We start from the raw sequence: 17,018 nt of genomic DNA, 5'->3' as shown, positions 1-17,018 counted from the left end.
AATAGAATTTGAGTCCCAGAAAAGTGTTCTCAGTAGCCTGGTGGGTTTAGCAGTGCAGAGGTACCAGCACCACATGTGGAGGTAGGAGATGTGCACACATAACAGGATAACAACATCTTATAAAATGTAAGCCTTCTGACTAAAAAATAGGAAATATATGTGGGAAAAGGATGGCTCTCATTGAATTTCAAAGACTGTACCTTTTTTTTTCTTGTGATTTCAGAGATTATTTAAATACTAATTAAATATTAGATTTTAGTTCCCCTCTTGTACTATCATGATATAATAACTGCAGTTGGGTATTCCAAAAACCTGATTTCCCCGTTTAAGCATATAAAAATGATCTAATTTTCAAGACAGTTTATCGCTGGCATTTCCAACAATGGCAAGGGTAAAAAGGAAGAGCCGTTTTGTTCTAGAAGCCAATTTCCTTTGTGCCTTGGCTACATAGTCCCATGTCTAGTAGGAGAGCTGGTCACCTAAAAGGACTAGCTCAGACCTGCCTGTGGAATTGCCTATATTAATGTAAATTAGTGTTTTTAAAGTATGAGGGATAAGGCTTTCTTTAAATGATCATTGTCGTGTTTCCTTTCCTTTCCACGGTTTCGGGAACTTGTTCCCCTGACATTTGGGGGACTATAGTAATTATTTGAGTAAGAAGAACTTGGTATGAGAGAGGGAAAAAAAAAATCAGAGAAAAATAAATAGATAGATAGATACAAATGCAAATACAATTGCAAATACAAATACAATCACAAATACAAATACAACACAAATAAAACCAAACCAAAATAGAATAGGATAAAATAAAAAGCAACCAAAATGGCAGTGAACCCATGGGCCAGGTGAACTACTGAAAATGACAACTACCTGCAGTCTTTTCACTAGTAGGCTTTGCTAAAAATAGTGCATGAAGTATTTGCATGCAGATATTGTCAGAGGGCAGACGTACACAATGATTGGGGTTGTGCAAAGGAACTGATTCATCAGGATCCAATGGACTTTTAAGGATAAAATCTAGAACTAGTGCCATTATTTCAGAGTACATTTCTCTCTCAGAGTCAAGATTCCCAGGAGCTATGAAAGGCAATCATGCAGTTCTCAAGTGATTGGAAATGGCATTAGAATGTAAAATGAAGAAAACTTAATCCCCACCAATTTTTTTTTTTTTTTCCATAGCTTTTTCCTGCCTGGAAAAATGTTCCTTCTCATCTTCTTGAAAAATACATGGACAGAATAATATTTTCACTGTTAATTGGTGGTGGTGTTTTCTGTCATTTAAAGGCAAAAATGGGAACAAACACACTTTTCCTCTAAAGAAAACATAAGAAGTTTGCTGACCAAGTTGAGTGGAGAGGTATTCTGAAAACTGGGAAACCATCTCAAAGAAAATATTCTCATGTAGTGGATGGTAAACAGTAGTGTTCAAGGATTATCATATCCTCTGAAAGTGCTGACACAAAGCACAGGACAAACAAGCCTCTGGATCTCAATGAATGGACTTCCAAAATCCTTCACTGTTTATAGCAAGGAATGACCCAAAGAGCAAGGAAGAAAACTGACTGCAGATCACAAATCACAAATCAGCCTGGTCCCATATCTCTTGTAGATTTTTTTCTGCTGGATACAACTACCTTACCTAGGCTACCTAAACAGTAGTGCCTAGCTTGATAAAATACATCACTTGAGCTATGGAGCTGGTTCTATAAAATTCTGCTTGTCTTGTTTTTTCTCAGTTCTCAGTCAAGCAAGCTCCGATTACCTCTAACTTCAGAAAAGAAAAGAGTTAGGCCAAAAGCTATTGTGACACGGGTCCCCTGCTTATCATTATGAATCTGAGGGTATAGCAATCATCTCTCATTAATTTTTCAGTTTATCATTTTCACAGACCACTACTTGTTGATCTGATTCCCCATAAAAGGCAAGCATTCACTTCATTTTGAAGAGAACAAACTGAACATCACAGGGACCCATATTTGCCATAGTTTTTTGCTGCTCTACCTGTTTTGCAACTCTCCCGCCTCATTTCAGAGGTTAGTCCATCATGACACAAGGAAATAACCTTGTACACAGGCTGACAATGATTATATGGAGTGTATATTTTGTCTGCAGTAACCAGAAGTCATTAATGTTGGCAGCATATGACAAATAACATGGTCTCCCTCTGATCCTTAGAAGGCAGATATTGAAATTTCGGAAACCCCCCTGCTTTCATAGTGCTAACCATCACATTTCTCCTGTGAAAGCCAGGGGATGGGTGGCATTCAGATTTAGTTTCCCTGTCTAAGAAACTCTGTCTCCTTCTAGATCCTGTGCCACTATTGGATAAGTGCAGAGGAGGTGGAAAGTTTGCAGGACTACCTGGGAATAAAGAAATATAGAGTTATTTGCACAAGGAAAAAAAAATACAATGCCAATAAGCAAAAATGGTATTGCACAGAACAAGCCAGGCATCCTTATAAGAAATATATATATTATATATAAATATATAAATATATATTGTTATAATATATATATAATATATATTATATATAATATATATAAATATAAATATAAATATATTTATATATAAATATATAAATAAATATATAAATATATTATATGTGTCATATAATACACATATAGATTAAAAATATAATAAAGATGCAATTCCTGGTAGATATAATTTCTATGCTAACCTAAGCCTGCTCTTTCCCCTGTCATCATAACAGAGATGATTTTTCTCACCCAGAATGAATCACTTCTGCTGCAAGCCTGTGGCAACAAGCATGCCTCTCCAAAAAGGGGAAGGAAAAAAAAAAAAAAAAAAGATTTGAAAAAGGGTAATCTTTCCAACAGCAAAACAAGTTGAAACCTGAATTCCTGACTTAGGGCATAATGAGGCAATGCTCCCATGCTCCCATTTTTTTTGACTGTCATGGGAATGGCGCACATGTAAAGACTAGATATACAACCCAACCCGAATAAACCTTATAGATAAGGAATAATATGTTGTAAAAAGTGATTGATCACAAAATGGTAAAACAGGCAGGTGTTATCACAAATTTTTCACAAGGGAAACCTGCTTCTTTACATTAGTCTCCCACAGAAATATATTGTGTCAAGTGTGTTGATAGAGGTATGCTTATGGATACATTTATAATGACTCGTGCCTTTAGGTGTCTTTATTTGCATGAATTAATCTTTTCCTGTTAGGTTAACTCCTGAAATATTTTTCTTTCTGTTTATTATTAGAAAGTCCTTAAATTAGAACAGCCTGAAGTGAAAGTTTGGTGGTTTTTGTTTGTTTGTTTGTTTGTTTAATTGTTTGATTTGTTTTGTTTTTGTTTCTCTGTTTTGGTCCATAAATTATTCACAGAAAAATGTATCTTCCATCAGCCCAACGCTACTTGTGAATCTAGGTAAATTCAGTGAACAGAGACAACTGATCTTCAGTTGCATCCAGGCTCAAACCATAGAAAGACACCCAAATCTTATCTGCAGCATTTTCATTTTCCAGCATTATCTTCACATGAGCATCTAAGATGGTTAAATCCAGAAGCCACTGGCATAGAAATTTAGCTTTTTCCTCTATGCCTAGTTAGCTGCCTGCATCTGACAGCCCTTTGGTGTGACAATGGATGCTACAGCCTAGAGAGCACTTTGAAAATCTGGGCCCAGTTACAAGTGCTGTGTTCCTTTTAAAATTTGCCCTGATGTGTACTGTGAGTTTTGCATCCCTGTCAGGTTTTGGTTTCTCTCCTTGGTCCCCTGTGTTAACAGGCCAACCTAAGATTTTGCTGTTTTTCCAGCTGAGCTGACAGTGGGAGAGTTTTGTCACAACCATTCACAGAGGCTGTTTGGGATTTAATGGCTTCTAGCAGAGAGCTGAAGCAAAATGTCCTATTGCACCAATAATTTCAACTCAGCTGTGACAATTTGCAGAAGCCAAGGATCCAGTCCCAAATAGGGTGGCTTCTAAATTCACATTTTTCTAAGAGTAGTTGCCAAATATTTATAAATCCTGCAAGAGCCTTAAAGCAAAAGCGAGGAAGCATCCCTGTCCTAGACTCTGCCTGATGCCAGGGAAAGCTACTTTCATTTCACTCGTAAAGGCTTGAGAAAATCACTTCCATTGATGAGAGTGGGAGATGGGGCAAGAGTTACTACCAAAGAAACAATATCATCCAGCCTTTTTGTTTTTGGTTTTTTTCCACTTCTGTATGTGGGGGAGTGATAATGAGATTAGTGCTTAAACTGCTTTAAGAACTTTATGGTTTTGCAGAGTGATGAAAACAAGTGCACACAACTTAGGCACACACTCCCTTGCAATGGGGTCCTAATGCTCCCATGGTGGGTGACTGGTGTTTCCCCATGGAGCAGGACTCTCTACAGCAGTAGGCTTATTCTTTTCCTTTTTTTCTTTTTTTCTTTCCTTTTTTTATTTTTTTTTTCCTTTCTCTTTAGCTGGTTTCCCCTAGTGTAAGGAACTCCTTAAAAAATTGAAAGAGTGTTATTTAAAGCTCACCTGCAGTCTGATTCGGGGTCTGGTCAGCCCATCCACCATTCTTTATGCAGCCACCTTGCAGCATGTATCAAAATCACTCTCCTGTTAAGCAAGCAATGACTCTCCACATTTAATGAATAGAAAACAAGAATGTCTCGGATATTTTTCCTTGGCAATAAAACATTGTGAGCTCTCTTGGCTTTTCTGTTTCTATGCCCTGTGTATCTTAAAGTACAGTTGTCTTCCACTTTCTTCAAGCATATGATCAAACAGAGAAGACTTGGCATCTTCATGTCCAAGCTCTATGGGAAGGGACAAGGGTGGCCATGGTCCCTCACCTACCCTGTTGGGTGTCCCCCCACCACACTCTCTGCAGGATGGGGAAATGGTTATTCGTGCTTTGCCTGCAGTCCAGATATGTTGCATCCCAGCATGGTCTGCTGCAGAGCCTCGGTGAATCACATCCAGCATCCCCGTAAACATTTTTCTTCAACAACAGCCCTGCAGGCCACCGCCACGTATTTGCATTACTGTACAAATACTTTCTGTTGTGAGCAACATAAGAAATCATTGCCCATTGTGTTTCAGCTCCTTTAACATTTTCTGAAAATAGAACATAGGCTGAAGTGGCGTAATGTTGTGCTTCGAGTCTGGGTTTGAGGGTTTGAGTTTTTTCCCTCCACTATGTTCATCCTCTTCCAGTGATCTGGTGGTGAAGCATCTGTCACTGAACAGCAAGTTTTGCACCCATATTGCTACTTCTGAGGCACTTGAAATAAGACATCCTCCTTTTAGCAGAAGGCTGGATTTTGGTTACCAGAGGTACAGGAGGCATTACACCTGTATGTGAGGGGCAGCTCTGTCCAGGGCACAGCACACCCACTGCTTGGCAGCATGCAACATCCAAGCAATGAAATAAAAATACTGTATCAAGATGAAAATGCAAGATAGGTGCAGATGGGCTTGAGTGTAATACAATTCAAGCTGAGATTTGATCTCAGTTTGTGTATTGTGTCACTTTACACCATGGTGGCTCTGCATTATGCGGTTCATTTAAGGAGCCAGATTTGTTTTTAATTTTGGTGTTTGTGTTGTATTTGAAATTGGCATTCTCACTAGAAATCCTGGGTTTTATCATTAAAAATGTGACAAATACAGCTAAATTCAAACCCTGTGATGCTGTATATGTATCCATACCACTTACCCACTTCTGCTATGAGCATAAACCAGTCCAACATAAGCACCTGTGTGTCAGTAAAGCCGCACTCCACAATGAGGTATGAAAGTATCCCAGCTGTTGCATACAGGAAAGGCTTTGTGTCTTGGCTCTTAGAGGTGTTTTCCTGCAGTTCCCCTCCTGCTTCCCTAATTCCCTCCCTTGCTGCTCTCCTCCAGGACACCTCTGCTGCGGTTCCCACCAGATCAGCTGTTTTTGATGGCTGAGACAGCATGGGGAGCCCACGCCTGCCCCCAGCCTTGCTTCTCTGTGGTTTCTGCTGAGTGCCGGGGAAAAGATCCACACTGGTGAGCTAAACCTACACATATACACATGTAGCCATGTATTCATACATGTATGTGCACATATATATATATATAAATATACAAATATAAACATATATAATTATAAATAGATATATATTGAACATATATGTGTATGTAGAAACGCATGTATTAATATTAGAAAAAAATCACTGGACCTAGATGATCTTGAGGTATTAAACTGATTTCCATCCCTCCTCCCCACCCCAATAATATAAGAAGGGAAAAAAAAAATACATGTATCTAGTGTTTTAATTCCTTAATAAGAATCCTTGAAATATACATTTCATTTGATCGGCCTAGCTATCTGACAAGGGCAAAGCTATTTATGACAGAAAATATATTTTATCTCCCCCCAAAATATAATAAAAAATCAATTTCTCAATGAGAAGTATTTCAAGAAATAAATTCAGCCTGATATTCTACTATAGCACAACAATTACTACTGGAAACTCATAAACAACCAGAGACCCATCAATATATTAGTGAAAGGTAAATATGGTATTGATTTTTGAAAGAAAAACAAAAGTAAGAGGTGAAAATGCTTCCTAGGGAAATAAATCTTCTAAAAAAATGAAAGAACCGATATCAGCAGAGTTATCTCTGAGCACACAGAGGAAGAAAAAATGTGTAAACTCTGCTAGATCCCATAAAAAAATAAATCTCTATGCATATATAATTAGATTAAAATATAAGATATAACATATAAGATATAACATATAAGATATAAGATATAACATATAACATATAACATATAACATGAATGTTTTATTTATTTGATTTTTATTGCTTTATATTTTAATATATGGTATAATATATAACTATAACATTTTATGTATTTATATGTATTTTGTTAACAAAAAATGAAATACAGAATCAGTGAGTAAACGGTGTTTGGTAAATGTGGTGCCATTGATTTTATACCTTCATAAGATATTTTTTATGGAACTATATTTTAGAAATATAAACTGATTTACAGACTCTGAAGTAGATTCATGCATAATACAAAAACCAAGTGTTTGCGATCACTCACTAGAAGAAAAACACCTGTAAAGCACTGACAATCTCTCATTTGTTCTCTGTAAATTTTGCTGCAAGATACTTCTTCTGGTAAAGCTTAGTAACAGTCTCATAAATGCCCGGTGCTTGCTTTTGTCATTTTATGGTTTCTTAATTGGGGTTCTTAAAATATTCACTTAGCACACAGGGGAGGTAAAGCAGTACTGTACCATTTAAGTAACTGATCACATCGCAAAAAGCATTAGTCTGGGATGTATTAATGTAATTTGCCAGCAACCAGCATATTAAACATGTTTGCATTACACGTTTCTTGAAAATTTTCAAGTAACAAACAAATCAGTAACAATCAGGCTGTTTGTATGTACTTCATGAATGAAAATAAGAAGCAAAGTCATTAATGAATTGTTCCCCAGTTCTGCTCTCAAGCATTTTGAGAGCTGGCAAAAAGTCCATGGAAGGAGCAATGGTAAATAACAGCACGTAATATGGAGACGTGCGATCAGGTAGCGTAACAGAGTTTAGTGGCAGGCCCTGACTTAGTCGACATTCTCATGAATGTTCTGAAAGCAGGAGTAAACAGAAACACAATGAAATCTGGGGACAGCTGGTAAGAATTGTCCATGCTACTATCAAAGAAAGGGGAATAAATAATCCAAAAGAAATTAGGTGTGTGGATGCCAAATAAAATGACATTGCTTGCTAAATGAAATGAAGAGAAACCTTCCATGCATACTTATGAGGAGAACCACAGGTATGCCTCTAATTAATTTCCTTGCCAGGCACCAATTACCAGGTTCTCAGCTGGGAATAATCAGAGCAGCTCTATAACAGTTGATGGAGCCATCAGTAAGGAATGAAAGAGGAGTGAGTTAGTGTCTGCTGTACTATTTATATGGCAGAGAGCAGTGCTTCAGACACAACCTAGAGCAAGTCTTATTGCTGCCAAGGCAGCCCTTAATCCTAGATCCCTCAATTAAGCTTATGCTGTGAGTACTTTCCAAAATCTGTGATATTACTCTTTTCAAAGGGTGGGGGTGAGTAATACCAAAGATGTTTTTACAGATCTTTAAGCTTGAAATGATGCACCTAAAGGTGGTAAACTAGCATATGACTTCCAGAACGTTACTTGTCCTGTCTTTCTGATTCCATACTGGAAAAAAATGTTGCTGCTGAGGCCTAGAAGTACTGTTTTGCCTGTTGTTCTTATTACAAGTCCTTCATGCTTTATTCAGACAACTTCAATGAGTATATATACTTATTTTATTTTTCACTTAAACCCTGCCAGTGAAATCAGCCTCATCTCCGAATTGTTCTACGTTATCAGTAAGCAACTACTTTCCAGTATTGCAAGCTTTGTGTGTTTAATAGTTCTTAGAGAATAGGGAAATATATCTTGGTAGCAGAATAACTGTTTATGTGGCAATGCAATGGTCTCACATTTATTCTGAATAGAGAATTCTTTGCACATAGTTGGTTTTGGTATTTTTGTTGTTTCATGCCCTGAAGTTTGTCATAATGGGGGAAGCGAGGACGGGGAGACACCTGCTGTGATTGTGGGAATGACAGATCAATTTAACTGGAAGGAAAAAAAATGCTCTATGGAGGGACAGCACCTGGCTATGTCAATGGTTAAGAATAGAAAGTAGGTAAAGTAGGTGGTATGAGTTAATAATTGGTCTCAGTGTGGATGGAGCTTGCTGACAGAGCTCCTAAAAGCTGCATGCTAAGAGTTGTCCTGTTCAACATACTTATAAAGGATATAAAGTGAAAACAAGGGTTGACTGAAAAATTACAAGTTATATTCTAAGGTAGAGAGCCTAGGTAATAGAAGAGCAGGGACTGGAAAGACTTTCAGAGGAGAGTGACACAGGTGACAAAGCATGTGGGACAGTTTCTCCATGACAAACGAGCAAACAAGCTATGAATTCTTGCTCTGGGGAAGATTTGAATGAGAGGAGACTGCCCATGGCAGTCTGTAGGCTATAATGCTAGGATGAGGCAGGCACAAAGGAAACCCATGGAGGTGGTGGGGTGCAGCTTCACTGAGGTTTTACTATGGGCTGCTCTATTGATGCCTCACATCTTTGTGGCTTCAAGGGAGAAAACGAGCTTATAGGGGAATGCAGAGAACATTGCTAAGCTTGAAGAAACCACACTTAAATGAGAAACTCCTTGAGAAGAAAATGGGTGGGAAAGTATTTAGGAGAAAGTACCATGTGTGCTCATGCCACTCTTGCATTCCAGCTGTACCCTTATGAACACTTCTAGGGAGGAACATGTGGTGTGTGTGTAAGCTGTTTTCATCCAGAACATGAACCATCTGCTGCTTTTAAAACTTCTGAAGCTGAGCAGCCTTCTCTCCCTGATTGGACCTCATCTTTAAAATGATGATCAAGTTTTGGGACTTCTGTTCTTGCTTTTGCAGCCCTGAACATTGCTCTTGGGAAGTATTTTGGAGTGACAGTTTCAGCAACTGGAAGGAGAAACAAAAAAGACATGATAATCACTGTCAAAAAAAAAAGGACTGGAAAAAGACACCGAGAGATTAATTATGGTTGCAAAGGAATGGGATTCTTGTACGAGTGATGATAAAATAAAAATAGAGGGAAGAAAGAACAGCATGGGAATTGCAGTTAGGTTTCAGAGACTATTAGTTGTTCTGCTAATAATCATACCAGTATGGCTAGAGATTATTAAAACAGTGCAGCCTCAAAAGCTGTCAGATTGTACACCACATATTCTTCAAGAGGTACAGAATGCAAGGAGTTTTAAAACAATAGGGAAGTAATTGGAGATGTGTTGCTATCTTGGTCCAAGTGAGAAAAGTTAACGTATAAAAATCCATTTGAGATTTTCTTTTTTCCTGTTAATGGAAGGTATGCGTTAGCAGGTCCAGCATAGTGGCCTTCAAAAGTAAGGAGGGATATTGCAGCATCATGCATACTGCTTTTCTACTTCATGTGAATGTCAGACTGAAAATGGGGGAAATGACAAATATGTATGATCCCAGGGACATGGGAAGCATAAATGATTCCAAGTAATTGCAAATTACTTGAAAGGAAAACTAGTAGAGTACTGCATATATTAGAAACACAAGCCATGGGTTCCCCCCACACGCGCGCGCACACACCAAAAAAAAAAAAAAGGTAATAGCATTCAAATTCATCAATAGCTGGACCCCCTGAAAATGTATATAGCAGAGGGGGGAAAAATAATAAAAACAGTAACAGTGGTCTTTGGTTATAATTAATACAGCTACAGGAGCATGTACTAATGTTTAGTATTTATATACTATAGAATAGAAAAACCAGATGCTTCAAGATGAATATTGAGATGTGGCTGTCTGCAGCAGGAATGGATCCAACCTGATGAAGCAGGTGGCCTCTTCTTGCCTGGTATTCTTTGTACAGGAAGGTCATGCATGAACGATAATACAGGTAAGCCTGAACAGCTAAAATGCACTCTTCTGTCTTGCCCACTTCACCCCCTCCAGCTTCTGTGTGCAGGATAAGTTCTGTAGCCTTGAGGACACTTCACCGTCAACCCCTGTTTAACCCAGGGGCTGGGATATGCAGGACTATTCTTCTGAAGCACCAATTAAAGGTCCCCGCTGTCAGTGTAATATCTTACCACCTCTTTCCCTTCCTGCATTAAGCAGTGGTTTCATCTCATTTGGGAAAACTTTTCCCTTTCAATCAAGTGTAAAAGTAAATATGTTCTGCTTTAAAAGTATAAATGAGCCCCAGAGACTTGTAAGAGGGGGATGTTCAAGGTCAGAAGAGGGAAAGCCAGAAGTCTGCAGTGTTTGGTCACTGAGCCAACATACAGCATATCCACATGTATGTCAGTCATTGGGAGGTTATGAAGGAGTAGGCAACACCAGAGCTTTGAATCTTTCAAGTCTGAGGACAGCCACTTCCACAATTTATTAACAGACTAGCCGGTGTTGTTTGCTTGTTTTAAAGTCAGCAGTAATAGAAGAAAAACGTAATTCATGAGCTTCATCTCTTTCAGTATAGCAGAGCAGAAGGGCAAAAAGCTAGTATGCAAGAGATAACAAGGAAAGCAGTGCAAGTAAAAGAAAACAAACTAAAACAACAACAGTCCAATGTAGTGCTGTCGTGTTTTTTGACTTGGGACGGAACATCGCAGAGACCAAGGGTTTTATCCTGCTTTAGGATCACAAATCTCATGGGCAAATCTGATTGCTCTGCCTGCCAGCGCTTATCTTCAACATGCAAGTAGGCACACAATACAAAAAATTTTGGGGCTCTATTTGAAAACAGTTTGTCTATTAAAGAGCTTTAAAAAGCAACAGGCAAGTAAGGCATGCCCAACATACATTTAAATCTAGGTTATCTTTGATGGATCACCACAAAGTGGATATTATTCCATCAAATTTGATGGATTTGGGAATTTCCATTCCCAGATACAGGGTATCTATCCATCTCCATGAAATAATTGTGAACAGGCATGTGGCACCAGGTAAGAAACACTGGAGAAACAAACTGTGCAGATCTCTTGCTGCACAGATCTGCAAGTTGTGGCTGAACAGGATGTACCAGGACGTATCAGGAAAAGTGTCCTGGATAAGAAAAACAGATGTATTATCTGTGCATGTTGGTGAATATACATCAGCTGAAGTGAGCTAAGGTCTGGGCCCAATGGCACACTTTCTGGGGAAGAAATCTCATCTTTGTGGCTGTCCTCAGACTTCAGAATCAACACAGTGCTCTTGAGAGATAAGAACCTGCTGGTGACTGCTGAGGCTTTGTTTTGAGTACAGAACTGATGTCTTCTCCAACCCATTTACAGCTCAGTGTTTGAGTGTTGAAATGGGAGTTTGCTCCTTCTGTTTGTTCCTCCATTTGGGTGTCCTCATAGACTGCAATTCCTCATGTGTAATACCGAAGAGCACAAAATACGGATGAAAGTCAGAACTGACGTAGCAGTTTGTTTGGAAAACGAGATGTGAAACTTCTGTCACTGTTTACTGGGTTTTGGGGGGTTGACTGAGACCAGTGAAAGAGTGTAGTGATATGGGAGCCAGCCATTTGCTGGTCAGTTTACAGGGCCTGGTACTGGGATCCAGTCTCCAAAAGTACCACATCTGGAAAGCAGTTTCAATGAAATGCGTGGAATAACGTCCAAGCATCAAAACTGCCTACTTCTTCTCTTTATATCGATATTCATATCTCTCAAGTCACTGTTCTGCTCTCATGTTGTTTCACTGAGAAACTGTTGTGTATACTAATCTATTTGTGGTATGTCTTATACATTAGGGTGTCTGGATTAATTTGGAAATCTTAAAAGGCATACTTGAGTTATTGATTGTACAGCTCAGAAAATGAAGTGGGATGGGACAGATTTCAGTGTTATGAATAATAAACACTGCTGCTCAGGTGAAGTTACTGAATGATGAGTTCAAACTCAAGGAGATGCTACCATGACACATCCTATACATGCTAATATCAGGCTACCTACAGTCTTTCTACATGTGTATTTTATTTAATAACCACGAAGTAGTATGGATTAATGTGTAAGGGACTTAGGAGCACAAGTCCTGTTGGCTTGTGGTGAGATGTGTCAGAAACTTCTTTTGAAATCTGCTCCTGTTATCAATCAAGCTCAGATTTCCATTTAGATACTGAAAGGTCCCTGAAAGCATGCACTTCCCCCCCCCCCCCCTTTTTTTTTTTTCAGTGTACTGGTAGATAGGTAGATAAAAGCTTCATAGGCTGGCCTATTAGCCTTCATACAAGGTGTTAGACACATCTTGCTGGCTGTTCCTTCTCTTTCAGAATGTGTTTCAGCAAGTCTTTCTCAGCTCTAATGAGCACAAGACAAATTGGATTCTTCTATACCCATACTTATAAACATCCAGCACTGAAGTTGCCCTATTTGTACTATTAGTGTCAGTATCTTTGCAATGGCAAAGATGCTGGCACACAGCATCTCCCACAGTCCTCTAGTGAGGGTCCACTGGGCCTTTCTATGTGTTGTTAATCTCTTCTGATTTCTTCTGTTCCTCAGTGTTTTGCTTTCTCTTTCATCACCTCACACTACACTAACTATCTGAAGAGTAAATCTCCCACTTGTTGTGGATCATTTTCCTGTGACCCTATCAAAGTAAACATAAAAAGATATAAAAATAAATGTGCAAAACAAAGATGTGCCAATCAGCTGTACAGAAGGGGGTGAAATCATATTTCAATGATAGCTACAACTTAAAAGAAAAGTGAACTTACTTAAAAAAAAATCATTCCACTGATTTTTGAAATGGAACCCAGAAGACAAAAAGATCATGAAGGAGACCAAAAAGTTCAGTCACGTCTTTACACAGCAACTGATTTCGTAAAACCATGATTTTATGTATAATCACTTAGGTTTTGTTTTGACTCAGTTCTACCTATTCTTTTGTTTGTTTGTTTGTTTTCCCTCTCCATCAAATTGTATGCACCAAGTATCTGCCTAGGACTTCACTTTACGTATGTTTAACTGAAAGGGGCTTCTCTGCTGTTTGGTACAAACTAGACTACCTGGTTTCATTATTTGAAATCTTCCAAAATTTCCCTTGCAATATTGATTTCTTTTTGTAACCTGATTCAGTCTTCTTAAAAATTAGGATCGCTTTACCCCTGCAGCGTAACCCCAAGTGAGAAAGTTAATTTCCTATTCAGTTTAGAGTTTCGCCTTTTAATACCATGCATACTAAATTCACATCACTGCGGTTGAAGTCCTCAGAGAGATCCCTTAAAACACTGACTTCTTAGCTATGATCATTTCCTACTTTTGTTACACAAATGGCTTTAAATCCTCTCACTGCACTGCAAGAAGAGCAGCGTTTTTCCCTTTGTATCTTCTCTTGATACTGCTCACCAGGAGCTAGGTGAGATAAGTGGTTACAGATGATACAAGCATTATAGGATCCATGGCTAAAAGTACTGCAAAAGCACCGTGCCCGGCAGTCCCTGAGGGGCAATACAATATTCCTGCCAGTAGCTCAAATTTCTCTCAAGGCCAGCAAGCAATGTGAACTGGAACCTTATTCTTCTGGACATCAGCATAATTCATCCTGCATGCTAATGCTGCAGTGGATGCCAGGAGTGGATTTCCTCCTCCTCTTCATGGGAGATTTTGGTTTCTTGTAGCATGTAAAGGCTCCGTGGTCCTGGCTGATGGAGTCACGCTAAGGTGCAGCACACAGCATATGGCTTCAAATACCCTATAGATTAAAACTAACACATTGTTTTCCTACGGAATATGAGTGCCAAGTAGATATGTCATGGTGTACTGTTCACATACAGCATCCTATTTTTTCTAATGCCATAAAAGAATGAATGGACAAGCAGCCTGGAAATTACTGCCCACCTCCCTCACAGGTCCTGAGAGTCATTCTGACTCTTTATCTTAATCCCAGCTGCTGCTTTTGCTGTTTATTGAATTTCTCCTGGTTTCCGTGAAGTTCTCCAACTTTTACCAGCAGCTGCAACCAATCAACCCCCCTGCCTCCAAATCTGCTGCCAGTCCTAGGGCAACCTCTCTGGCTGCGTGGCTTATTTTCCCTCTCCTATTTCTGCTTCCTGTTGTTTCAACAATAACTATGTGGAGGGGCATTTAATTGCTCTTTCCATTTAGCCTGGATGAAGTGTACTCAGCACACCCATGTGCTTTACCATGGCTTCTAGATCAAAGTCCCTCTTTTACAACAGTTCTTTACATCTTCCAGACTAACTTTTCCATCCACAAAGAGAGGTTTTTACCTTCCTTTTCGAAAATGTGTATAGCACTTCAAAAATGCTGAGTTCAAAAATGTGAATTCAGGAGTCAAACTTAATTTCAGAGATCAAATTAATGAAAAACAAGACTAAACAAGTTTTCTAAGTACTGGTTCTAGTGACAACTTTTATTTTCTACCACATTATTTATGTACTGAAACAACATAGGTCATGCTTTCCAAACATCTAAAGTCTTACAGGAACATGGTATTGTTGAGCTTCAATTAAGCTAAATTATTAATGATCTCTGTGTCTAATTGCATTATTTCCTCAACTATGGACAGATTTGGGTCAGCAGCTCAGATAATTCTTATGCAGGGCTATTTTGTGAGCTATGTCCAAGCTACCAGTCACCACCAGTTTTCTGCAGTGTGTTTGCATGGCCTTCCCAGTTGCAATGGCTTTGTGAGCAAGGTGGATCTCGATATGTACACCAAGGATGGTAATCTGCTTCAACCAGATGTCATGCTTTTGGGGGGCAGCACCCTACCCTGAGCATCTGTGCTAGAAATTCTTCTGATGTCCCTACTTTTTTTTTTTCTGATGTCCCTGAACTTTCACTTGTTGAACCTCATTAGGTTCACACCGGCCCACTTCTCTAGTCTCTCCAGCTCTCTTCAAACGGCATCTTTTCCTTCTTTGCTATCAACCACACCACTCAACTTGGTGCCCTCTGCAACTATGCAGAGGGTGTGCTCAGTCCCATTGTATATGCTATTGATGAAGGTATTAAAAATCACCGGTCCCAAGACAGACCTCTGAGGGATACCACTCATCACTGGCCTCCACCTGGACATAGAGGCATTGACCACTACTCTCTGGCTGTGACCTTCAAGCCAATTCTTTATCCACTGGATGATCCACCCTTCAAATCCATATCTTTCTAACTTAGAGATTAGGATGTCGTGTGGGACCTTGCCAAAGCCCTTAGAGAAACCCAAGTAGATGACATCAGTCAGTCTTCCCTTGTCAACTGATGCAGTTACTCCATCACAGAAGGCCGCTAGATCGGTCAGGCATAACTTTCCCTTGGTGAAGCCAGGCTGCCTGTCTCCAATCACCTCCTTGTCCTGCACGTGCCTTAACATTGCTTCCAGGAGGATCTTTTCCATGATCATCCTAGGCACAGAGTTGAGGCTCACTGATCAGTAGTTCCCCAGGTCCTTCTTTCTGCCCTTTTTAAAAATATGAGTGATGTTTCCATTTCCCAGTCACTAGGGATTTCACCTGAATGCCAGGACTTTTCAAATATAATGCAGAGAGGCTTGGCAACTACATCAGCCAATTCTTTCAGGACCCTGGGATGCATGTCATCAGGGTCTGTAGACTTGTAGCTGTTAATTTGCACCAGGAGGTCCCAAACTTGCTCTTCGCTTAGAATGTTCATAGGCCTAGAGAAATGATATTCAAATGGAGGTGAAGGTATGTATCATGAGGAAGAGACTGAAAAAGAAGGAAAAATTGTGCTAATTGTCCACAAACTAATGATTGCACATCCCCAGAGTTTCACTTATTATAGAAAGAAAAGTGAACGATAATGCAAGAGATGTACCACTGAAGTACTGAAAAAGTCTTACCTCTGGCTTGTTTTTGATTCCTATGAAAGCAGAAATTCATGACTAAAACGGGAGATGTCTTTTAAAAACAGCTAAACTGAATCTGCAAAGACTAAAATGCTTTAATCAAATTATGTGGTATGCGTGACATCTCTACATAGCAAGTAAAAAAGCACTATTAGCATGAGTGTTTTGAACAGTAAATGCCCCTGTGCAGTAGCTTTTTTTTTTTTCCTCTTGCCAAGAGGCTTTCATGTCTTCATATGAGACAGCAGAGCCAGCCTGGCCAGCCAGGCTAGCCCCAAATGTCAAATTCCCATTGATTTATGTAGGGCTGGTATTGGGGTACCAGTATCCTGATGCCCAGGCAACTTGTGTGGTACTGTTTAGGAGTGCAGGACCTCAGAAGAGGCCCACATCTGGTCCCCCTTTTCTGGAAACCAACTCCAGCAGGGAAAACACACCTCCTGAAGGAGGAGAGAGCCAGGAATTGCTCTTTTCATTCCCATTCACCTGGCAGAAAAGGGTTCATACTTTAATCCTGAAGCAAAGCTGTGTGCTGGGCTACCAGGCATGTGCAGGGAGAAGCCGGTTGGGGTGGGAACCATCTGCTCTTGACTGAGTTGGAAGCAAAGGGCT

General features: G+C 39.5%; 1 protein-coding gene across 1 annotated transcript in view; it reads left to right on the top strand.

Annotated features, from left to right (window-relative positions):
* Positions 1–7,912: 7,912 nt before the first annotated feature.
* The window catches only part of ADGRL3 (adhesion G protein-coupled receptor L3), a 519,229-nt gene continuing 510,123 nt past the window's right edge, over positions 7,913–17,018 (top strand). Inside the window, exons 1-2 of the mRNA XM_084516776.1 lie at positions 7,913–8,031; positions 10,343–10,482. The gene's annotated coding sequence lies outside the window, so the exon portion shown is untranslated. The remainder of the gene's footprint in view (positions 8,032–10,342; positions 10,483–17,018) is intronic.

This window comes from Aythya ferina (assembly GCF_964211825.1).
Source record: "Aythya ferina genome assembly, chromosome: 4".
NCBI lineage: Eukaryota > Metazoa > Chordata > Aves > Anseriformes > Anatidae > Aythya > Aythya ferina.
This window is presented reverse-complemented; position numbering and strand designations above follow the sequence as displayed.